The sequence below is a fragment of the Ambystoma mexicanum genome, chromosome 8 (assembly GCF_040938575.1).
Source record: "Ambystoma mexicanum isolate Mex_15411 chromosome 8, UKY_AmexF1_1, whole genome shotgun sequence".
NCBI classification, from domain to species: domain Eukaryota; kingdom Metazoa; phylum Chordata; class Amphibia; order Caudata; family Ambystomatidae; genus Ambystoma; species Ambystoma mexicanum.
In genome coordinates this window covers 814,249,140-814,274,861 of record NC_090929.1, presented here as the reverse complement: position 1 = coordinate 814,274,861, position 25,722 = coordinate 814,249,140, and the positions used below count along the sequence as shown (strand labels likewise).

The following is a 25,722-nucleotide window of genomic DNA, read 5'->3' as shown; positions in this document are numbered from 1 at the left end:
GTATCCCCCTTCAGACAAACCCAGGTTCCTTTACCCAGGTGATCCTCCCTCGCTCGTCCACCCCCAGGGTTGGGATCCAAGAGCGATGACCCTCCCCTGCCCACCTGAATAGAGGACTTTCCGGGTTTAAATGGGAGAACACCCCTAGGTTTCTTACAGCAGGCAGTAGGGCTCACCACCCCTCCACCCAGCATCACACTGCCCAGCATCTGACTCTCAGACCAGAGGCGCTCTCTGGCGCTCCATAAATCCACTTTCCCATGCAATTGGGATTTCGTGCCCCAAAGCATACCACTGCCCAGCGGCCAACTCTCAGACCAGAGGAGCTCTCTGGCGCTCCCTAAATCACGGCCCCTCTATGATATGATATGATATGATATGGCATTTATAACGCGCCTATACACAGGTGTTTCAAGGCGCGACGAGGCAGGGAGGGGAGGAATAAGGGGAGACAGACAACGATCCTACTAGGCCAGGTGTCATTCAGATCGCGCAAGTGCAGGGGTGGGGGAGGGGGAAAAGTGCAAGGGGAAGGGGAGGGGGGGAAGTTCAGTACAAGGTAAGTGGCGTAAAGTAATACATAAATAGGGCCAGCTGGTGGCAAGTGCAAGGTAAGTGCAGAACAAGTGCTGGAAAGGGGCTGTAGGGATACAGAGACAGTCCCGCAGTGCAGAGGGGATTCCGGGGCATTAGTGCAAGTGGAGAGTGGCTGGGCCCAGGACCGAGGCCGTTAAGAATGGTCCAGTTGCAGAATCAGTGCAGTTTCAGTGAAGAATATTAGCTGTTCAGCAGGGGAGAGGGAGAGAGAAAGCAGAAGCAAAGAGGAAGGTTTTGAGGTGCTTCCGGAACCGGAGATGGTTCTCCTCAAGTTTCAGGGAGGCAGGAAGGCTGTTCCAGAGGGAGGCCCCTGCCGTGGAGAGAGATCTACCCCCAGCTTGTTGCTTCGAGAAGCGGCTGACCCTGAGGGAGTTGGAGGCGGATGAGCGAAGGGCTAGGGAAGGAAGATATTTGGGAAGAGAGAGTTGAAGGTATTTAGGACCAAGGCCCCAGAAGGCCTTGTGGACAATGCAGAGGGTTTTGAACTTTATCCTCGCAGCCACTGGGAGCCAGTGTAGAGATTTCAGTCCTTGAGAGATACGGTCCCTGGGCTTGAGGCCAAGGACAAGTCTCGCAGTTCTGTTCTGGATGAGTTGCAGAGGGCGGAGAGTGGAGGCAGGCAGATTAAAATAGAGGCTGTTACAGTAATCCAGCTTTGAGAGAACCAGGGCTCGGGAGACAGTGAGCTTCTGGGGGAAGGAGAGGAAGGGAAGAATACCTCTGAGGAGGTGCAGCTGGTAGTGTGACTTCATAGCGACGTCAGAAATATGAGGAGAGAAGGAGAGTGTGGAGTCGAAGATGACCCCAAGGTTTTTTGCATTGCAGGTAGGAGCAGGGAGGGGGCCAAGGGAGGCAGGCCAGAGAGCTGCAGGGAAGGAGGGAGTGGGTGTACCGATGAGTAGAATCTCAGTCTTACTGGCATTAAGGCAGAGGTCATTGGCGGCACACCATTCCTGGATAGCAGACAGACAGTCAGGGATGAGGGAAGGAGAAGGGGAGGCTGAGAGTAGCCTGAAAATGAGCTGGGTATCGTCCGCATAGCACTGGAAATTAGGGCAGAGAGCGGCGATGCGGTGGGCAAGGAGTGCCAGATACAGGTTGAACAGCCAGGGAGAGAGATTAGATCCCTGGGGGACACCGCAGGTGGAGAAAAAGATGTCGGAGAGGAAGGACCCCAGTTGGACCTGGGAGGGTCGATTTGAAAGGAAAGAGGTCAGCCACGCCAGAGCCTGACCAGTGATACCCAGGTTTTCACGGAGACGGTTGAGCAGGATGGCATGGTTGACAGTGTCAAAGACAGAGGAGAGATCGAGCCGAATGAGAACACACGGAGTGTTGGAATCGAGGTTCAAGAGCTGGTCTTCACGGATGTTCAGGAGAGCAGTTTCCGTGCTTCTGGCAGCTCTGAAACCAGATTGATGGTCATGAAGACTACCAACAGATTCAGCATGGAGGTTAAGCTGGGAGATGGCCAGTTTCTCCAGGAGCTTGCCCAGGAAGGGAGTGATGGAGATAGGGCGATAGTTAGCCGGGCAGGAGGGGTCGGAAGAGGGTTTCTTGAGAAGAGGGTGCACAAGGGAGTGCTTGAGGGGGGAAGGGAAGACTCCAGAGGCGAAGGAGTGGTTGCAAAAGTCAGCCAGGGCAGGAGCCAGGGAGTCGATGTGGTCCTTGATAGTTTTGGAGGAACAGGGGTGAACCTGTTTAGACGAGACTTTCATAGATCGGACTTGTCTGGAAACCTCGTCAGCAGAGAAAAGTGGAAAGGCAGAGAAAGAGGGAGGAGGGGTGACTGCAGAAGGGCCAGAGGAAGAGCCGGGAAGGGAGGGAGGGAGGTGAAAGGAGGAGAGCGAGGACAGGATGTCCTGAGTTTTAGAGATGAAGTGAGAGGCCAATGCAGTGCACCTGCCACCTCAAACCTGGCACCTTCCTTCAATAACACACCCTGCACCTCTCTCCCCGTCCAACTGTCCCTGCCCCCCCAGCTACAAACCCAGACACCACCAGACTTCAGCCTCAGTTCATCTCTCACACGAGAGGAGGCTGCCCTCAACCTAAACACCCCTCCAGTTCTCCATCAGCCTCCAAACAGATAACCTTCATCACACACAATCTCAACCTGTCCCACACTCCCGCCCCATCCATCCCAGAATAATCCCAGAGGCGCTATGACCGCTTACCCCCAAGCTCTCCACTGTCCTGCGCTACCTCCACCTCCCCTGCCACGACCACACCTCCCTCAGCAAGCATTGCCCACCTACTTACCACCATCTCCACCACCCTGACTCCCCCCAAATAGCCTACCCCGGTGAGCCCCTTGCCTTTGCTGAGCATGGCACGTCATGACCTCACCTGAACAATCGCCTCTATCCCTTTCCCTCTGACAATCTCACCCTCTCGCACACCCCCTCAGCCACCAAACACACAAAACTCAGAGGTAGACGATGACCCTCGCCTTCAACTCTCTATGCCTCTCCTGCCCTAAACATCTCGATCCACCTCTCCTGACTCCACCACGTCCCTGCTACCACCTGTGTTTCCCACCCCCCTCCCTGGAAACCGTGTCCCCCCTTCTCTCTCCTCGAACCCCTTTCCCAGCCCCCTTAGACCTTTCCAAAACAACACCTAACCAAAGAATTCTGCACTACCCACCTCCACTCACCACCACCTCTCCAACCTCCGAGCCTATCACCACTACCTGAACAGGCCATCCCACGTCACTACTGAGTCGATGACCTGGGACCACCCAACCTCTCTTCCGAGTCCCTAGCTACCCACAGCCCTCCACACACCCTCCACAGTATCCCACTGACCACCACTGGCTACCCTATTACACTGAACTTCGCAATCGCCCGTCTCCCCACCACCCTCCCTCTGACGACCCTGGCCAACCCCAGACTCAAAGGGGTCCGAATGGACTCACGAAAAGTGGATGCCATCCTCAAATGGCCATCACCTAGTTCGGTGAAAGGTGTCCAAAGCATGCTTGGTTTTGCAATTTTTATCTCAGATTTATCCCGGAATTTTCACGTGTGGTACAACCCATCACTGCACTCTTGCGGAAAAATAAACGCTTCGAATGGACCGAGGAAGCCGAACAGGCCTTTCAGGAATTGAAAGCTAAATTCACGTCCGCACCTATTTTGAAGCACCCGCGTCCCGATCTCCCATATATAGTCGAAACCGAAGCGTCCAGCTTTGCCATGGGAGCTGTCCTGTCTCAGAGAGACCCTGAAACCAACCAACTGCACCCCGTAGCATTTTGGTCCAGAAAGTTCTCGCCGCCTGAGGTAAATTATGCAATCACCGACAAGGAATTATTAGCCATTAAGTCCGCCTTTAAGGCTTGGCGGCATTATCTTCTTGGCGCCAGGCATACCATCACCGTGATCACTGATCACCGAAATTTACAATATTTAAAAACTGCCAAGGCTCAATCGTCATGTCAGCTCCGATGGGCTTTGTTCTTTGCTGAGTTCGATTTTGTAATCACTTACCGCCCCGGCTGTAAGAATGGCAAAGCGGACGCGCTATCTCGAATAGGAATGGGAGAAATAGGCACAAACTCAGAACCTGTGCCGATAATTCCCGAACAAGGAATTTTGGGGATAACCTCTTTACAAACCCTTGAAGACATTCAAGCACGGGTAAAACAACTCCTGGACTCTACAGCCTTGCAGGATTGGATCCAAAGGGGGTCTTACTTTTCGGTCAACGATGGCCTACCTTACTTCCAAGGATGCTTATTTCTGCCAGAAAAGGAATTGCAAGAACTGGTTATCTCCCGTCATCATGATACCCTGATGGAAGGACATCCTGGCATTGCCAAATCTGAGGAAAAAATTAAACGACAATTCTGGTGGCCTTCCTGGCGAAAGGATATTAAATCTTTCCTGATGTCCTGTGGAGTTTGCGCCCAAAACAAAGGCCAAAAGACAAAACCCGCCGGTCTTGTTCAGCCTTTAGACATTCCACCAGCACCTTGGCACACCTTGTCACTAGATTTTATGACGGACCTGCCCCCTTGTAATGGATACAATACTATTCTGGTTGTGGTGGATTTATTTTCCAAGATGGCCCATTTTATTCCGTTGAAAGGATTACCTTCAGCTTCTGTCCTAGCCAAGGAATTCCTCGAAAATATCATCCGTTTGCATGGATTCCCGTCCATACTAGTCTCCGACCGGGGAAGTCAGTTTATTTCTCATTTTTGGAGAAAGTGTTGTCAACTGGCACAAATCGACGTAGGACTCTCAACCAGCCACCACTGACAGACCGATGGTCAGACGGAGAGAACGAACCAGACCCTTGAACAATACCTACGATGTATGTTGCACCAATCGGAGGGTAATTGGAAGGATATTTTATGGGTGGCCGAATATGCATACAATAACTCGGTACACTCTGGAACTGGACAAAGCCCCTTTTATACCCTATATGGTCATCACCCTCGTACTTCAAACCTGGACTCACCTCTGAGCCTTGAAATGTCCGCAGTGGACCATTTGCATTCCTCGATAACTCAAGCCTTCAAGGATGCAACTGCACATTTGCAACAAGCGAAAGGGAAATACAAAAAGAATGCGGATCTGCATCGGAGTGAGGCGCCTCCATACCAAATAGGGGATCAAGTATGGTTGGCTACCAAACACTTATTGCTCAAGGGACCCCGAACTTTTAATCCAAGGTATGTGGGCCCTTACTCGATCAAAGCTATAATTAACCCAGTGGCAGTCAAGCTCGATCTGCTAGCTAACATGCGGATTCACCCCGTTTTTCATGTGTCACTTTTGAAACCAGTGCAACCAGGAACCAGATTAATAAAGCCACCAGAACCAATCCAGATAAATGGGGAGCCTGAATTCGAGGTGACGAACATTTTGCATTCTAAGATCTCAAAATCAAAACTTTTCTATCTAATTGATTGGAAAGGGTACGGGCCTCAGGAAAAGTCTTGGAAACACAGCAACCACGTACATGCACCTCGGCTGGTAAAAAGGTTCCATTGGAATTTCCCAAACAAACCGAAACCTCCAGAGGGAACGACCTTGGGAGGGGCCTTGGGGGGGGAGTGCTGTCATGATGCCTACCCCCGGACCACCAGGCCAGGCACAGCACCCCCGGGAGCAGGCATCATGCCCCCGGGTAAAAGCCCAGCGGCCCCTTATAGGGGCTCTTTGGACTCTGTCCTGGCGCCGTTGGCGCCAGGCTCATGTTGGACATCAGTCCTGGCGCCATAGGCGCCAGGCTCATAAAGGAAGGTGTTTTGTGCACTTACCTGATGCAGACCATGCTGCAAGATTCAGGCCTCCCTGAGACCTGAAAGGGACTATTTTTTCATTGGGTCTATTTTTCCACTCGGGCGTGGCCAGGGAAGAATACTTACCTGGAACTACTTTGGGGGCTATTTAAGCCACGCCCAGACAGTAGCTCACGCTTCGCGTTGTTCTGCATCCAAGCAGCTGAACGCTCACCATGTCTGGTCTCCAGCCACGCCCGCCTCGATCCTGGAAAACCTGTAAGGAAAGAAGAGAAGAGAAAGGTGAAAACCAAGAATTTTATCAAACTTCTTACCTGCATCCGGAACCTTCACGCCTGCGTTCCTGAGAAAAGACTTTCATTTAAAAGCACTGCGTTGCTCGCTGCAGCGCCACGCTTCACTCACCTATCCTCGGGAGTTCTTCTGGCTCCACCGCGACTGTCTGCACCGGTCGCCACATCTCTGCGCCTAGGGGAGAGAAGAAGAGACAAAAGGTGAGCAGAAGGAACATATGAGGAAAGCCTAATTTTCCGCCATAACACTTACCGGTCTTCTGTTGGTGGATCATTCCTCATTTCGGGTCAGCGCCGCTTCGTTGGCAGGTACCGCACCCCGGCCCCTAAGGGGAAAGGACAAAAGACATTACTGGAGGAATATAAAGACATTAAGAGGGATCGCCCCCATCGCTAACTCACCTGAGTTTACCATCGGCAATTCAATCCCTCAACGCATCGCCTTCATTCTGCACCTGAAATAAAGGACAGATCACAGGTTAGGAAGGCAACAGAAAAGGAGGCTCAACACTTGAACTTTTGTAATCTTTATACTTACGGTGTTCCGCTCGGAAAAGTCAAGGGGATTTTGCCAGGGCCATTCGGAAAACCAGTGAAGTAACTGGACAAACACGCGCCCTTGCACCAGAAGCAGGATGGAGAGTTCATCCTTTCAAACCATAAGGTGAGCTTCAACCGGGGATTTCGGAGGAAGTTAGAGAAGAACGAAGGGGGTAAGGGGGGAGCAAGCACACTATTCTGCAGACTGTTAATCCCCTTTCTCATCTGCAGAAGGATATTCCTACGGGCCAGACAAGCAAGATTTGAGGGTCCTGTTCAGTCGGTGTTCCGAGTTCTGCGCATCACGCTCGAAGAGGCCACAGCCACCCAGACTAGACCAGCGCCTCCGTGGGAGTCAGGTGAGCGTTACAATATAGCATTGTCCAAATGCTCTTTGAAAGAGTGGCTTGTTCTGACCTCCTTCTGGTTGTTGACCAGAAGGTACACTAGCCTGTTGTGGTTTACCCTGGGGCTAACCTGGTTATTTTGTTGTTTGTGGCCCTCTTTGGTATGGGAGGTATTAGAATTCTCTGGATTCACTTTAGGTGGCTGCTTTCCCTCATCCTTTTTCTGAGTGACCCCTGAATCCTTGTGAGTGGCCCTGTTGGCAACCCACAAGTCAGCAGCCTTAGCTAGTTTTCTGGAATCTAATTCCTTTGAATCAGCCAAGTGCTGTCTGAGCTCAGGAGAGCAGGCATCATAAATTGACTCCAACATAAACAGATTTCTCATACCTTCATAAGTGTTCACTTTGTAACCCTTAATCCATCCCTCTAAGTTTTTCAACCCTTCACTCACCCAGGTAGCCCAAGGGGTACCATCATGCCTTTTGAGGGTTCTAAACCTCTTAAGATACTTGGAAGGGGTCTTCCCAAACCTAGCTATCAAAGCTAGTTTCACACATTCATACTCTTTCCTATCCTCCTCCCCCAACTCCATTACCACATCAGTTGCAACAGGGGGAAGCCTAGAGAACAACCAGGTGAGTAAGTCATTTCCTGTGATGTTCTGGAGCCCATGATTATATTCAAACAGAGACAACCAATCCAACACATCCAACTTGGGTTCATACATACCAACCAAATATTTAGGCATCCGGGTCTTTTAGGACTGGAATTTCTAGAGGAGCCAGAGAGAGAAGCATTTTCAACAGACAATTTCTTCATTTCTAGCTCATGCTTGAGCTCCATTTCCCTTAGCCTTAGTTCTTGATTCAGTTCCTGGTGTCTTTGTTCAGCCTGAGTATTCAGTCTCTTGAACTCTAGTTCAAGTTTCATTTTTTCTAGGTCAAGATATTGAGGACTAAGTGTGGGACCTGGCAAAGGTCCAGTAGGTACAGCTGGCAGAGCAGACAGAGGCCTAGGGGGGACAGTCACAGCAGCCTCACCCTCCTCTTCTGACTCTTCCTCAAGATTATCAACATTTTGATCAACATCAATCTCTATACTGTTATCTACAGTTTCTGGCATGGTAGGTTCCTCTTAACCATCATCCATACTTTGGTTAGCTAACAACCTTTCTATCAATTCCATTTTCTTGCCTTTAGTCAGGAGATTCTTATGCTTACAGAGAACTCTTAAACAATCAGCAGTGTTTGTAGCAAGGGACTCTTTACTATAATTTTCCATAGTTGACATGTTAGAAAGATTACTTTTTCAGTGCTAAGCTTTGTGGTTAGTTGTACTAAGATATCCTAAAGCACTCTAAAATGTATACTCAATACAAATCCCACCGCTGTACACCAGTGTTAGGCAGAAACCTGTGCAGTTCCCTTTGGGAACACTGCAAAAGATTTAGGACTACAGGTGTTAGCAGTAAACCCACTTGGTAGCAGTCTGTACCACCCAGATTTACCTGGTAGCTGTGGCTGAGCAGTCAGACTTCCCTCAAGAAGAGTTAGGCAGTATGCAAAGTATACACAACAGGCACTCAGATACAAAAATACAAGCAAACACTGACCAGAGCTTTGGTATCAAAGTATATAATTATTTATTTAAAAACACACTGTTTGAAACACTCCAGCACTCTTATTGTAAAACACTGTAATCACAGTTACTATTATAATATATACAACCCTTGTTCCTTTATCAGAGAAGTTTTAGTTAACACCTCTTATTTCCATACAGAGGTGAGCGCTTAACTATAGATGGCACTCCAATAAGTTTGTGAAGAAGGGAGGGAAAAAGACAGAATATGGGAAGGTACACCACTCTAAGATTTAGGAACACTATTAGCAAGGCAGAAGAGCAAAAGTCACTTGTGAGCCAAAGTCCATAGGCTAGGCCCACTCTTAGAGAGAGCAGAGCACAAATGCGCCCAAGATCACACAGTTACACTAGGCTTAGAAAGTCTTGCAGAGAGTTTGAAAAGAGTTTAGAGAGGCTCAGAAAAGTTTAGCCAGGGTGTCCCAGGCTAACCCAGGTTCGAAAGCCGGGGGCTAAATCTACCCCGTACAGTCGGTGGCAAGGGAAGGCGGGCGGGACACGGTACCTTAAGTGGGAAGGATCCTCCAACGGTGGCAGTTGTTCCTGGCAGCGGGTGCAAGTCTCGTCGTCGTCCAGGGGAAGAGAAGATCTCGACTTGGAGGAAAGATGAAGGTCGTTGCACTGCCAGGGAAGAAACCAGCCGCAGAGTTTTTCCAGTTAAAGGTATTACCCTTTAATTCGCGGTCGTGGTAAAACGTGGTATCCCGGTTGCCGGGGTGCTTGGCACAGGCAAGGCGGCCACGAGATATGTCGGGAAGGCGAAAAGACGGTGAAACTGGTTATCCCCACCAGTCAAAGGAAGAAGACTCTCCGGCGGGAGATCTCTTCTGTCGTTGGGAAAAGTGGTGAGACGGTACAGCAGGGCTCCACCGGTGGTGTCGTCGTGGCAGGTCGGCTCAGCTTCTCCCTCGTCGGATTCTTAGGTGCTGTGGCGACTTCTGAAGTTCCAGTCCCCAAAGCCCTGCTTTTATGCAGAAAACCCCCATTCACTCAGCCTAGCTGTCACTCAAACATGCTAAGTGGTGAGCTGGCCGGCTCACCACGTCGGCCAATCAGGACGGAGTGCGACTTGAGTTGCCCATACAACTCAGTCCAGGGTACCTAAATCCCCCTCCAAACCTCCTAAGTACCCCAGACAGAGTGGCACCACTTTGGAGGGCTTCTGTGGAGAAGCCCGCCAAAAAGTGGAACAAAGGGCTCGACTTGGGTTGGAGTCACAGAAGAGAACACAAACGCCATTTTAGAACCGAGTTTTGGCAAAAAATACCAACCGGAGAATTAATATTAATTAAATAAACGGGCAGTATGTTCGAGGCTATCGTAATTAAATAAATATAGATAGTAGCCTCGAACAATGGGAAAATCTCATAGAGAAATATTTGCGGTTGAATATAAAAAGTAGTATCCACTGCCACCAGCCAAAACTCGATCGGTGGGGGATGGAGACGTGTCCCCTCGACTAACAGACCCTGGGGCAATCGAATTGCCCCGGCCAGACGTCCACAATATGATGGTTTGTACTGGTTCTGTTCAGAATTCAAGACTAGTAAAGTCAATGGTGACTTTACATGCCCTGGGAGACAGTAGTCAGTCCCAGGGTATGGAGTCTATACTGGTGGGCCACTATGACACCCCTGTGTTACTGCACTGAGGGTGCTGTGTAACACACATCACAAAAACACATGAAGCCCTATGGAGTAAAAGACCCCATAGCCCATTAAACACATCTAGAGTCAAAGGAACACACTCAAATCATGTCCAAGAGTGAGGGTAAAAGAGTCTCACTCTTGGCAGGAGAAAAAAATAAACCCCAAAAATCCAGCAAAGCTGCTGGGGGACTCACTAGGTTAGGAAATTCAGCCTAAACAGAGAATTCTCCCTAACAGTACGGTAGGCTCCTGAGGTGTCGTGTATTACGACACGGGGCCTCCGAATCCCCTTCAAAACTAAAACTCTAACGCTCGCGCGCTCTGCTATACATGTTTATTTTATTACAGTCCATGTTGTACAATTCCAATTACGGTAATGGCATAAAACACGTTTTCTCAAGCGAATATTACGGAGCTAGGACAACGAGGTACTTATCTTGTGGAGAGCAGGAAAAGAAGAGGAAGGACAGAGGAACAGGAAGGACTAGGTCACATGGCCAGAGACTAGAGGACTACAGGATTGATGGGATTTGAAGTTTGTTTTAAAAAAAAAAAATTAAATTGAAAGTTTACAAAGTTATATTTGTTGAAACTGCTGGAGAGTAGAGAATAAAGAAGATGAAGCTGAATGCTCACCTCCGTCTTGACATAGAATTATGTTTTTCTGAGTTTGAGCAGAGTTGATCAGATACATTACATTCTGGCAGAGCAAGGGAGTTATGTATCAGTGCAGCTCGAATCCTTTGTCATTGGTGCTTTGTGTATACTGATATCTGCCATTTTTGTCTCTGAATTCCTTTTTTTTCCAAATTGAACTCTATTGGCATTTCAAAAATTGTATTACAAACCATCATTAAATCTCCTACTCAAAAATCAAGCTCCATATGTCCCCTCACCCCTCGCCCCCGTTCCCGCAACCTTCCTTCGTGCAGCAGATCCATTTCAAATCCGCAACATTCATAATTGGGGTGAGCCAGCCTCTTTTTCGCGAAAGTCAGTTCTGAGCCTACAGGCCAGCACTAGTCTGATACTTGTCAGCCCTCCCATCTTACTGGCTGGGCGTGTAGGTAGATTGTTCGTCCACTTTGTGTTTAGAGCAATGTCCCATTTCAGTCAAATTTGCTCCCTCCTGACATCCACGATGTTGAAGAGGGTGGGGGTACATTCTCCCCAACCCCTCCAACCATCTAACCTCCCTTTAGTGCCCATACTTCTATAAAAAGGGGAACCATAAGCCTTCAGTATTGGATCGAGACTCATCCAGTACATGTGTGAGTAATTCCATATAGTATTTTGCCCAGATCTTTGCCACCCACTCCTTCTCTTCTGGCAAGCACGGTTCCTTGAATAGCTGGGCCAAACAACATCTGGACGGAGACCAACATGATCTGCAACATGTGCCTTACTTCAACCTCCTCTTCCTCCTCTAACCATACCCCAAAGAGAAGAAGCCACGGTGAGAGCTCCCTATGGATCCCATCGACCCCCTTAATCCATGATAGAACCTCCCTCCAGTACAACTGGACTCTGGGGCAACCCCACCAGATGTGCACATAGTCACCTTTCACCTGTTGACACTTCCAACAGCGTTTGTCACATCCCTTACACATCTTTGCTACCCTTGCCAGTGGATAATGCCAGCTATGAATCAACTTCAACGCTTGGTGTCTATATTGCAGGGAGATTGTTGAGCACCTGGTTCTTCTGCAGATCTGTGTCCACAGTGCGTCCTCAATGTCGCTCCCCAGGTCAATCCCCTATCTAATCCAGGCCGGAAGTGGGACCCTAGGCTCCACCAATAGGACTATCTTATACAATCCTGTAATAAGTTCCTTAGCATCCCTCCCTGTTAGCAGGAACCGCTCAAAATCTGTCAGTTCCCTCCCCAAGGTTTCACCCCACCAAGAGTCCGTCAACATTCCCTTCCACTGCAAGTACCGGCATGGTGACAGCTTGCCCAGAATCAGCATCTCCTCCAGCCTACTCAACGAGAGGAAGGTACCCCCTTCCCATATCTGTCCAGCTCTACTGAGCCCCCCGTCTTACCAGAATCAGAATGCTAGTTGCTTCCAAATCCATTCCCTCATTGGCGGGGCCCATATGCAACGCAGGGGGTGAAGGCCATGAGGAGAGCCATCTTTTCTCCCCTCTTCCTTTCATCCATGTGACCCACAAAACTTCCAGCACTGGGTGGCGCGAACCCCCCTTTGTGGGATACGGGTTCTGGGAACCCACTGCCACTCTCCTAGTGGAACCGAAATCAGTATCTTGTTGTCCATCGACACCCATTGTTTGTCAGAGAACGATTCAGTGGTCCACCATGACCCAAAGCTGGGCCACTTCATTGTAGATCTCGAGGTCCGGGAACCCAACACTCTGCTTGTCCTTAGGTAAGAACAAGGTCCGATAGGCCACCCTGTGCTTTGGCCCCACCCAGAGAAATTTCAGAATAGCATCTGGAACAAAAACAAAAATTTGGGAAGCACCACCATCGTGATACAGTTTAGGCACACCATCCAAGATAGCCCTAATCTTTCCCACCTCTTCATGTTGTTCCTCACGGCTGCACATAATGGCAGGACATTCTTGGGGGAAGAGACCACCATAGTTGCACATCACTTGAACCCCCAGGTACCGAAAGGAGTCATTATGAACCCGAAATGACAACCTTTGAATGTAACCCACCTCCGCCTCCAACAGCCCCCCTACCCTGAAGGCCACCGATTTCTCCAAGTTATCTTTGAAGCCGGACAGCTTACCATATTGCATCAAACTTTCCAACAGGGGGGAACCGATTGCTCCGGCTCAGTAATATAAAGCAGGGCATCTTCTGCAAAAAGACTGATCTTACACTCTATTGCCCCTATCCGGACCCCCTTCATTCTTTCATCCTCAGTAACCGCTGGTTCCATGGCCAGTGCATAGAGCAGTGGAGAGCATGGGCAACCCTGTTGCATGCCCTGTGTTATCCGAAGGACTGTGAGATGCTCCCATTAACCACCACCCTAACTGTGGGGCTGAAATATAGGGCCGCCATCCACCCCGTCCATCTCAGGCCCATTCTCATGGTTGCAAGGACCTCCCCCGTAAAGGACCACATCACCCAATCAAAGGCCTTTTCGGCATCCAGGGCCAGCAGTAGAGTCCCCTCTACCTTCACCCTCTCCGCGCTGAGCATGTGCAGTGTCTTGCACATATTGTCAGCCCCCTGACTGTGCATCACAAAACCTGCCTGGTCTGGGTGAATTCACCCAGACGTGGGTGGCAAGACTCCAGACGAGACGCAAGGAGCCTGACGATGATTTTAGCATCAAGATTTAGTAGAGATATTGGTCTATACGAGGCACAGAGAGTCAGGACCTTCCCCGACATAGGGATGACTGTGATCGAAAGTTGGTGGAATCATGCCCTCTCCCACGACCGGGTTAAACAGTTTTGCCAGCGGCGCCGCAAGTGTTGATTGGTATTGTTTGTAAAAATCTGCTGTGGACCCATCCTCCCATGGAGCCTTCCCTGCCCTTAATCTCTGGATCGCCCGCAGCACCTCTTCCCACGTTATCTCCCCTTTGAGGACCTCCCTCTCCGCATCTGTCAGCTTGGGAAGCTGTTGGTCTGCTATATACCCCCGTAGCTCATCTCTCCTAGCTTCTGCTGATCTAGCATAGAACTCCTGGTGAACCGAGAAAAAATGTCATCACCTGTAATCCCTATACTCCCGTCTGCACCCTGTACTCCACCTACTCTCCTTTCTACCCTACACCCCCTCAATCGGTTTGCCAGAAGTATCCCACCTTGTCACCCCGCTCATAGTATTGTTGCTTTGTGAACCTCATCTTCTTTACCACCTCCCCTATCAGCACTGTGTGGAGATCCTGCCTCTCGTCCCTCATCTCCCCCAGAAGTGTCCCCCTGTCAAACCCCCCCTACCAAGGAGTTGCAATCGTAGCGCTTTCAATTCACCCCGAAGCCTGGCCTCGATCAACCCTTTTTTCTGCAACCTCTCATCTATGAGGAGCCCCCGGAACGTGGCTTGGGCAGCCTCCCAGACCATTGTCATACTTGTCTCCCCGGTGTCATTGACTTCGAAATACACCTTCATCTCCTTCCCAAGAAAGTCCCAGAAGCCCCTGTCCCTCAGCAGGGTGTCATTACACCTGCAGGTGAATTGCTGCCTAGAGCTTGAACTGGGGTGTCTGACCCAGCCCTTTCAGACGAGGTAACAATATTTTGAGATGGATGGAGATGCAGAATATACTCGAACATCAATAAGAAAACTGACTCAGGAAGTTGGCAAAGTGCAACTGTTTTAATATCAATTATCTAAAACAGGCAGTTACAACGAACATCAACAAACTCGCTCGATCTTCACACTCAATACATTTTATAAAAAACACAGCCTTTATACTAAAAACTCGTCATCACTGATGTCAACCTACGTTGCAAACTACAAAACCCTATTTGGGGATCTGATAGGATTACAGGGAACATCTAGGTATACCTTCGATACTTATTAGGAAGCCGATTGGTTCCCTAACATCAGGTGGGGCAACTAAGCCCTCTCTTAGTGCAAGTTTCTATGAACGTCATCAAATACACAACGTCCCATTGGTTATACAAACTATAGGACTCTCTATTACGTGGCCCTCTATAATTGGTTGGCACCCTTGTACCCCTCTGTAATATTCCACCTACGCAAGCAGCACGCAGGATAACATCCAGATGCTGGTGGGCTGGTCATAACCATAGCTTCCCACCAATTAGCCTGTCATCTATCATCACCCTTGCAGTCTGCCAGTCAATGACGGCTTTGAACTTAGCCTTAGAAATGTTCTCTGGGCTTGAGAATATGAGGGAGTATAGGCATACTTTCTCTTCTCGGTTTTGATACAGCTCATCCCAGTGTCTATTTTCATCCAACCACATGACTGCAGGCCATGTTTTCGAGTCTTTCTGCATTTAAAATACTATTAATTGATGAACCTCTGACGTCTTCAATGCTCTCACTCCTCACCTAAAACAGGAGTTTTGTTCTTTTCACACGTTCTGTAACCACTGTGCGAACATTCAGGCCCAAGGTGGCCTTGACATCTTGGTGTTGAGCCAGCCAAGCCCTTCTTTAATTCCCCTGCATGGTTAAGTTCTTGATTTCTAACTGCAACACACTCAAATCCTTTCTTTTGACTGGATCTAGCTCTGCTAAAGTGCGTTGTGGAATCATCCATAGTTCATACGTTTACTAGGCATATACATTGGCACATCGCCGCAATCTATTCACTACATAGCCAGCCTTTAAGAATACTGTGTCTACTTGCGTTACTGCATCTGTACAATTGTAAAACAACTTGATTTCGAGGGGATTGGGTCCTCCGACGTATTCCATATCTATAACAGGTAATGTCCACAGCTGTGCTGCTTCGGAAAATCTTTGGCGTCGGCGTCCTGCGTCAATGACGTCGATGCACCGTCCCCGAGGACCTCCTCCGACGGCCGACGTCACCCGATGTGATAAGTAGGACGCACGACGCCCATAGCCTCAGTTCCGTTTTTTCCGCGAACGTGTTCACTTCGTGAATCTCGGTACGCCTCGACTTGTTGGAGTTTGCTGTTTTCAATTCTCGGTTCGTTGGACATGTTCAGTTTGTTGTGAAGACCTGTTCGTGGCGATGTCTTTTTCATCTTCAACCCCGCGTCCGGGCTTCAAGAACTGCGGGGACTGTGGGTCCAAGATGTCGGTCACGGACTCGCACGACGCCTGCCTCTGGTGCCTCGGGGAGGCCCACGATACGGAGGACTGTGTCGACTGCCAGTCGCTCACGGCAAAGGCCTTGCGGGAACGCAAGAAGAAGCTGTCGGTAGGCTGGGTGTCTAAGCCCCGGAAGTCGAGGTCTGCGGGGCTTTCGACGGATGACTCGAGGGGCGACTCTCCGCGTCATCGTCGGAAGTCCGGTGGGTCTCCTTCCAGGAGTCAGTCTCGCCACTCCTCCGCCTCTTCGAGGCATTCCAGGAAGCGCCGGCATGGGTCGCCTTCCCCGTCCTCTTCTGAGGACTCCGCCCGTCGGCGGGTTGCTTATCCCTCCATGCAAGCGACACCGGAGGAATGGGCTTCCTTCGGGAAGCAGATGCTAGCGATTTTGGAATCGCAGGGCACCGGTCTGTCCGCGCCTCCGAGTGGGGTCAGTCGGCACCGGTCGGGAGACACCGCTCGTACGCCTTCGGGCTCGAGTGGTCGGCACGGCTCGCAGGAGAGGTCCCGCTCGGACAAGGGTAGCCGTTCTCGCCATGCCCCTGCCAGGTCCCGGTCCTCGACGCGCTCGAGACCGTGTGATCCTGTGCCGTCTTCGAAGAAGACGTCGATGCCTGTGGCGCCAAGGTCGTCAACAATTTCTCTCGAGGCTCCGCCTCCGAGGGGGTCGTCGATGCCATCGGCGCCCAGTTTGTCGGGAGACACGCTTGGAGCTCCGGCTTCGAGGACTGTGTCGACGCCGCCGATGCTGGCGGTGCTGCAGCTGACGTCGACATCGAGCGAATCAGCAATAGCCTCTTGCACGTCGTGGTGCGATCTCATTGTTTGCCACATTGTTATTACTATCAATGTTGCCCGTAGTGCTTATGATTACATTTAAGGAAGGAAAACACCAAACTTTAATCAGGCAATCTCATAAAATATTCTGGCGACTGCTGGATCTGTTTCACAAGTTCCACAAGCTGCTGGCTGATTGCAGGACGGTTGATAGGATTCCAGATAAACACAAAAGAGTTGTCTTTACGCCAAACCAAATGAGGATGTGTTTCCAGCAAATAGTAAAAGGCCAGTAAGTTATGAATGTCATCACTCGATAAACCCATTCATGTGTTCAAGGTGTGTCAGGCAATAAACAGATCTGCCTGCGAATTTCATGTATCAGCCAATTTATCACAGGTCGCTTTTTAGGATCCCTCAGAAATACTTGAGTGTTGGTTTGTCATCCAACAAGATAAGGATGCTCTTCAATCAAGAAATAAAAGATCATTCCAAGCAGTTTGTGAGCGTCTTTGTCAGACAGGACCATCTGTCCTTCCTGTACTGTACTCAGGTAACTAGAGGATTTGCTCAATTATAGCTGTGAGCAGTCTCCTCATGATTATCTTGTAAAAACATGTGAACGTCAACAGTTCTCCCAACTAATGCAGGAAATGCACAAAGAATGAAGAGGAAAACAGCAAGAATGATCCGATGAACGTTGCCATTAGGTACCACCATGGGCACCTCCAAAGAGAAACTCGGTGAGAAAGGAATCGGGGAACTGCTTCCTCTTCCAATTGTCAAAGATGAACTCTAGGTCTGGCATTTCTTTTCACTTCAAGACTTCAATAGGTCTCAGTGCAATATTTTTTTTTCAAAAATTCTTTTTATTGTTTTTGACAAAAGAAACCAAAAAGCAGTACAGAATGAAAAGAAACATGCAGCTTTTCGAACAGACTGTGGAATTAAGGTGATAATGAAGCTCCATTTCAACAAAACAAACAAAACAATAGGACCGAAGTCCGGAAAAGGAACAGTAGGAGGGGAGGGGAGAGTGGAGACACAGGGAGCATCAATTTGCACAATGAGCTGTATCGGGAGTCTTTTTTACTATGCATTCTTAGGGCAGAGGGGGCTACCCCCCAGGTTCAGGTACGCCCAGCAGCCCGGTAGGTTGGGGGATTGTCAGTGTTGGGCTCCGGCCCGGCCTCGGGAGTGGGTCACCGCTTCGCCTCCATCGATTGTCCCCAGTCGAGCTTCACCATCCATCGCAGGGTTGGAGGCTGCCTTGCCACGCCCGGGAAAGGGGCCCATGTTTGGTAAAATGTGCTTCTGTTATCGAAGCGCACAGCCGTGATTTTCTCTGCTGTGTTGGCCCACCACATTGGGATTGAGGGACCCTTAGGGTGTTTCCATAGCCTGGCGATTGATATCTTTGCTGCCGTTAGGAGATGAGAGCAGAGATCTGCCAGGCGGCCTGTTAGTGGGAATTGACCCTCGCCTGTCGTTCCCAGCAGGACTATTCCGAGATCCCACGGGATTGTGAGGCCTGTGATTGCTTTGATTTGGTCCAGGACATTCCTCCAGAATTGGGTTGCTTTCGGGCAGGCCCACAGTAGATGGTATAGCGTTCCTTTTTCTGAGCATCCTCTCCAGCAGTGTGACGGGATGGAGGGGTTGCATTTGTTGAGTATTTCCGGGGTTCGGTACCATCTTTAGCACACTTTGAAGACTCCTTCTTTGTTGGTAATACATTTGGAGCTTTTGTGTCGTGAGACCAGATGTGGTCATTCTGCTGGGTCGATCTCTCTGCCTATATCCTTTTCCCATTTTATCATGTAGGGCTCCTTCTTATTGGGGTCCATTTTATCTAGTAGTTTATACAGGGTGGCCACATTCCCTTTGGGGGGATGGAAGTGAGGGTTTTCTCTAGGGCAGATAGTTCTCTGTTTCCGCCTTGCTTGATTCCTTCGCTTGATAGCCAGTGCTTGAGCTGAGCGTATCTGAATATCTCCGTTTCTGGAACTTGGAACTTGGCTTTGCAGGCTTCGAAGTTGAGGAGGTTGCCGTTTTCGAAGAAGTCCGCAATGACGCAAATTCCTCCCGCTTTCCACCTGCCGAAGCTGTTTGGGGTGACGCCTGGGGAGAAGCTTGGGTTGTTCCAGGTGGGGGTGGGAGGGCCTATCGTGGTTCTGCGGTTCCATTGGCGGGCTGCTTTCTTCTAGCTGGACACCGTGTTTCTTGTCGCCGTCAGTGGCCCCTCGTTGGTGGGGTGGTTAGGGCAACTCATGTGTGGTAGGTCTTCTATCGGCGGCAGGCTGCAATTGTCCTCCAGTGTTAGCCAGCGCGGTCGGGAGTCCTGCAGTTTCCATGCGAAGGCGTGGGAGAGCTGGGCCGTGAGGCAGTGTCTACGGACGCCTGGAACCCCTAGGCCACCCGTTGCCATACTCCGGAGCATGATGCATCTTGATATTTGCGGTTTTTTCCCATCCCAGACGTATTTTAGGAGGTCTGCCTGAAGCTTTTGGATGGCTTTCTTTTGGATTGTTACTGGTAGGGATAGGCAGTGGTATAGTAGTCTTTGGATTAAGTTCATTTTTACGGCGGTGATCCTTCCGAACCACGAGATTTCCTGTTTTTGCCATCTGGGACTCTTTGGACTCTGTCCTGGCGCCGTTGGCGCCAGGCTCATGTTGGACTTCAGTCCTGGCGCCATAGGCCCCAGGCTCATAAAGGAAGGTGTTTTGTGCACTTACCTGATGCAGACCATGCTGCAAGATTCAGGCCTCCCTGTGACCTGAAAGGGACTATTTTTTCATTGGGACTATTTTTCCACTCGGGCGTGGCCAGGGAAGGATACTTACCTGGAACTACTTTGGGGGCTATTGGATACAATACTATTCTGGTTGTGGTGGATTTATTTTCCAAGATGGCCCATTTTCTTCCGTTGAAAGGATTACCTTCAGCTTCTGTCCTAGCCAAGGAATTCCTCGAAAATATCATCCGTTTGCATGGATTCCCGTCCATACTAGTCTCCGACTGGGGAAGTCAGTTTATTTCTCATTTTTGGAGAAAGTGTTGTCAACTGGCACAAATCGACGTAAGACTCTCAACCAGCCACCACCGACAGACCGATGGTCAGACGGAGAGAACGAACCAGACCCTTGAACAATACCTACGATGTATGTTGCACCAATCGGAGGGTAATTGGAAGGATATTTTATGGGTGGCCGAATATGCATACAATAACTCGGTACACTCTGGAACTGGACAAAGCCCCTTTTATACCCTATATGGACATCACCCTCGTACTTCAGACCTGGACTCACCTCTGAGCCTTGAAATGTCCACAGTGGACCATTTGCATTCCTCGATAACTCAAGCCTTCAAGGATGCAACTGCACATTTGCAACAAGCGAAAGGGAAATACAAAAAGAATGCGGATCTGCATCGGAGTGAGGCGCCTCCATACCAAATAGGGGATCAAGTATGGTTGGCTACCAAACACTTATTGCTCAAGGGACCTCGAACTTTTAATCCAAGGTATGTGGGCCCTTACTCGATCAAAGCTATAATTAACCCAGTGGCAGTCAAGCTCGATCTGCCAGCTAACATGCGGATTCACCCCGTTTTTCATGTGTCACTTTTGAAACCAGTGCAACCAGGAACCAGATTAATAAAGCCACCAGAACCAATCCAGATAAATGGGGAGCCTGAATTCGAGGTGACGAACATTTTGGATTCTAAGATCTCAAAATCAAAACTTTTCTATCTAATTGATTGGAAAGGGTACGAGCCTCAGGAAAGGTCTTGGGAACCCAGCAACCACGTACATGCACCTCGGCTGGTAAAAAGGTTCCATTGGAATTTCCCAAACAAACCGAAACCTCCAGAGGGAACGACCTTGGGAGGGGCCTTGGGGGGGAGTGCTGTCATGATGCCTACCCCCGGAGCACCAGGCCAGGCCCAGCACCCCCGGGAGCAGGCATCATGCCCCCTGGTAAAAGCCCAGCGGCCCCTAATAGGGGCTCTTTGGACTCTGTCCTGGCGCCGTTGGCGCCAGGCTCATGTTGGACATCAGTCCTGGCGCCATAGGCGCCAGGCTCATAAAGGAAGGTGTTTTGTGCACTTACCTGATGCAGACCATGCTGCAAGATTCAGGCCTCCCTGAGACCTGAAAGGGACTATTTTTTCATTGGGACTATTTTTCCACTCGGGCGTGGCCAGGGAAGGATACTTACCTGGAACTACTTTAGGGGCTATTTCAGCCACGCCCAGACAGTAGCTCACGCTTCGCGTTGTTCTGCATCCAAGCAGCTGAACGCTCACAGTGTCTGGTCTCCAGCTACACCCGCCTCGATCCTGGAAAACCTGTAAGGAAAGAAGAGAAGAGAAAGGTGAAAACCAAGAATTTTATCAAACTTCTTACCTGCATCCGGAACCTTCATGCCTGCGTTCCTGAGAAAAGACTTTCATTTAAAAGCACTGCGTTGCTCGCTGACATTACTGGAGGAATATAAAGACATTAGGAGGGATCGCCCCCACCGCTAACTCACCTGAGTTTACCATCGGCAATTCAATCCCTCAACGCACCGCCTTCATTCTGCACCTGAAATAAAGGACAGATCACAGGTTAGGAAGGCAACAGAAAAGGAGGCTCAACACTTGAACTTTTGTAATCTTTATACTTACGGTGTTCCGCTCGGAAAAGTCAAGGGGATTTTGCCAGGGCCATTCTGAAAACCAGTGAAGTAACTGGACAAACACGCGCCCTTGCACCAGAAGCAGGATGGAGAGTTCATCCTTTCAAACCATAAGGTGAGTTTCAACCGGGGATTTCGGAGGAAGTTAGAGAAGAACGAAGGGGGGAAGAGGGGAGCAAGCACACTATTCTGCAGACTGTTAATCCCCTTTCTCATCTGCAGAAGGATATTCCTACGGGCCAGACAAGCAAGATTTGAGGGTCCTGTTCAGTCGGTGTTCCGAGTTCTGCGCATCACGCTCGAAGAGGCCACAGCCACCCAGACTAGACCAGCGCCTCCGTGGGAGTCAGGTGAGCGTTACAATATAGCATTGTCCAAATGCTCTTTGAAAGAGTGGCTTGTTCTGACCTCCTTCTGGTTGTTGACCAGAAGGTACACTAGCCTGTTGTGGTTTACCCTGGGGCTTACCCTGGTTATTTTGTTGTTTGTGGCCCTCTTTGGTATGGGAGGTATTAGAATTCTCTGGATTCACTTTAGGTGGCTGCTTTCCCTCATCCTTTTTCTGAGTGACCCCTGAATCCTTGTGAGTGGCCCTGTTGGCAACCCACAAGTCAGCAGCCTTAGCTAGTTTTCTGGAATCTAATTCCTTTGAATCAGCCAAGTGCTATCTGAGCTCAGGAGAGCAGGCATCATAAATTGACTCCAACATAAACAGATTTCTCATACATTCATAAGTGTGTAACCCTTAATCCATCCCTCTAAGTTTTTCAACCCTTCACTCACCCAGGTAGCCCAAGGGGTACCATCATGCTTTTTGAGGGTTCTAAACCTCTTAAAATACTTGGAAGGGGTCTTCCCAAATCTAGCTATCAAAGCTAGTTTCACACATTCATACTCTTTCCTATCCTCCTCCCCCAACTCCATTACCACATCAGTTGCAACAGGGAGAAGCCTAGAGAACAACCAGGTGAGTAGGTCATTTCCTGTGATGTTCTGGAGCCCATGATTATATTCAAAGAGAGACAACCAATCCAACACATCCAACTTAGGCTCATACATACCAACCAATTATTTAGGCATCCAGGGTCTTTTAGGACTGGAATTTCTAGAGGAGCCAGAGAGAGAAGCATTTTCAACAGACAATTTCTTCATTTCTAGCTCATGCTTGAGCTCCATTTCCCTTAGCCTTAGTTCTTGATTCAGTTCCTGGTGTCTTTGTTCAGCCTGAGTATTCAGTCTCTTGAACTCTAGTTCAAGTTTAATTTTTTCTAGGTCAAGATATTGAGGACTAAGTGTGGGACCTGGCAAAGGTCCAGTAGGTACAGCTGGCAGAGCAGACAGAGGCCTAGGGGGGACAGTGACAGCAGCCTCACCCTCCTCTTCTGACTCTTCCTCAAGATTATCAACATTTTGATCAACATCAATCTCTATACTGTTATCTACAGTTTCTGGCATGGTAGGTTCCTCTTAACCATCATCCAGACTTTGGTTTGCTAACAACCTTTCTATCAATTCCATTTTCTTGCCTTTAGTCAGGAGATTCTTATGCTTACAGAGAACTCTTAAACAATCAGCAGTTTTTGTAGCAAGGGACTCTTGACTACAATTTTCCATAGTTGACATGTTAGAAAGATTACTTTTTCAGTGCTAAGCTTTGTGGTTAGTTGTACTAAGATATCCTAAAGCACTCTAAAATGTATACTCAATACAAATCCCACCGCTGTACACCAGTGTTAGGCAGAAACCTGTGCAGTTCCCTTTGGGAACACTGCAAAAGATTTAGGACTACAGGTGTTAGCAGTAAACCCACTTGGTAGCAGTCTGTACCACCCAGATTTACCTGGTAGCTGTGGCTGAGCAGTCAGACTTTCCTCAAGAAGAGTTAGACAGTATGCAAAGTATACACAATAGGCACTCAGATACAACAATACAAGCAAACACTGACCAGAGCTTTGGTATCAAAGTATATAATTATTTATTTAAAAACACACTGTTTGAAACACTCCAGCACTCTTATTGTAAAACACTGTAATCACAGTTACCATTATAATATATACAATCCTTGTTCCTTATCAGAGAAGTTTTAGTTAACACCACTTATTTCCATACACAGGTGAGCGCTTAACTATAGATGGCACTCCAATAAGTTTGTGAAGAAGGGAGGGAAAAAGACAGAATATGGGAAGGTACACCACTCTAAGATTTAGGAACACTATTAGCAAGGCAGAAGAGCAAAAGTCACTTGTGAGCCAAAGTCCATAGGCTGGGCCCACTCTTAGAGAGAGCGGAGCACAAATGCGCCCAAGATCACACAGTTACACTAGGCTTAGAAAGTCTTGCAGAGAGTTCGAAAAGAGTTTAGAGAGGCTCAGAAAAGTTTAGCCAGGGTGTCCCCTCGTACAGTCGGTGGCAAGGGAAGCCGGGCGGGACACGGTCCCTTAAGTGGGAAGGATCCTCCAACGGTGGCAGTTGTTCCTGGCAGCGGGTGCAAGTCTCGTCGTCGTCCAGGGGAACAGAAGATCTCGACTTGGAGGAAAGATGAAGGTCGTTGCACTGCCAGGGAAGAAACCAGCCGCTGAGTTTTTCCGGTTAAAGGTATTACCCTTTAATTCGCGGTTGTGGTAAAACATGGTATCCCGGTTGCCGGGGTGCTTGGCACAGGCAAGGCGGCCACGAGATATGTCGGGAAGGCGAAAAGACGGTGAAACTGGTTATCCCCACCAGTCAAAGGAAGAAGACTCTCTGGCGGGAGATCTCTTCTGTCGTTGGGAAAAGTGGTGAGACGGTCCAGCAGGGCTCCACCGGTGGTGTCGTCGTGGCAGGTCGGCTCAGCTTCTCCCTCGTCGGATTCTTAGGTCCTGTGGCGACTTCTGAAGTTCCAGTCCCCAAAGCCCTGCTTTTATGCAGAAAACCCCCATTCACTCAGCCTAGCTGTCACTCAAATATGCTAAGTGGTGAGCCGGCCGGCTCACCACTTGGGCCAATCAGGACGGAGTGCGACTTCAGTTGCCTAGGCAACTCAGTTCAGGGTGCCTAAATCCCCCTCCACGCCTCCTAAGTACCCCAGACAGAGTGGCACCACTTTGGATAGCTTCTGTGGAGAAGCCCGCCAAAAAGTGGAACAAAGGGCTCGACTTGGGTTGGAGTCACAGAAGAGAACACAAACGCCATTTTAGAACCGAGTTTTGGCAAAAAATACCAACCGGAGAATTAATATTAATTAAATAAACGGGCGGTATGTTCGAGGCTATCGTAATTAAATAAATAAAGATAGTAGCCTCGAGCAATGGGAAAATCCCATAGAGAAATATTTGCGGTTGAATATAAAAAGTAGTATCCACTGCCACCAGCCAAAACTCGATCGGTGGGGGGACGGAGACGTGTCCCCTCGACTAACAGACCCTGGGGCAATCGAATTGCCCCGGCCAGTACGTCCACAACATGATGGTTTGTACTGGTTCTGTTCAGAATTCAAGACTAGTAAAGTCAATGGTGACTTTACATGCCCTGGGAGACAGTAGTCAGTCCCAGGGTATGGAGTCTATACTGGGGGGCCACTATGACACCCCTGTGTTACTGCACTGAGGGTGCTGTGTAACACACATTACAAAAACACATGAAGCCCTATGGAGTAAAAGACCCCATAGCCCATTAAACACATCTAGAGTCAAAGGAACACACTGAAATCATGTCCAAGAGTGAGGGTAAAAGAGTCTCACTCTTGGCAGGAGAAAGAAATAAACCCCAACAATCCAGCAAAGCTGCTGGGGGACTCACTAGCTTAGGAAATTCAGCCTAAACAGAGAATTCTCCCTAACAGACAGTAGGCTCCTGAGGTGTTGTGTATTACGACACGGGGCCTCCGAATCCCCTTCAAAACTAAAACTCTTAACGCTCGCGCAGTCTCTGCTATACATGTTTATTCTATTACAGTCCATGTTGTACAATTCCAATTACGGTAATGGCATAAAACACGTTTTATCAAGCGAATATTACGGAGCTAGGATAAAGAGGTACTTATCTTGTGGAGAGCAGGAAAAGAAGAGTAAGGACAGAGGAACAGGAAGGACTAGGTCACATAGCCAGAGACTAGGGGACTACAGGATTGATGGGATTTGAAGTTTGTTTTTAAAAAAAAAAAATTAAATTGAAAGTTTACAAAGTTATATTTGTTGAAACTGCTGGAGAGTAGAGAA

The 25,722-nt window shown here is 49.1% G+C and overlaps 1 protein-coding gene across 2 annotated transcripts in view; it reads left to right on the top strand.

Moving 5' to 3' along the window:
- Nucleotides 1-25,722, top strand: part of LOC138472476 (neurotrypsin-like) — a 1,741,737-nt gene that overhangs the window by 1,022,547 nt on the left and 693,468 nt on the right. The gene's annotated exons all lie outside the window — the stretch shown is intronic.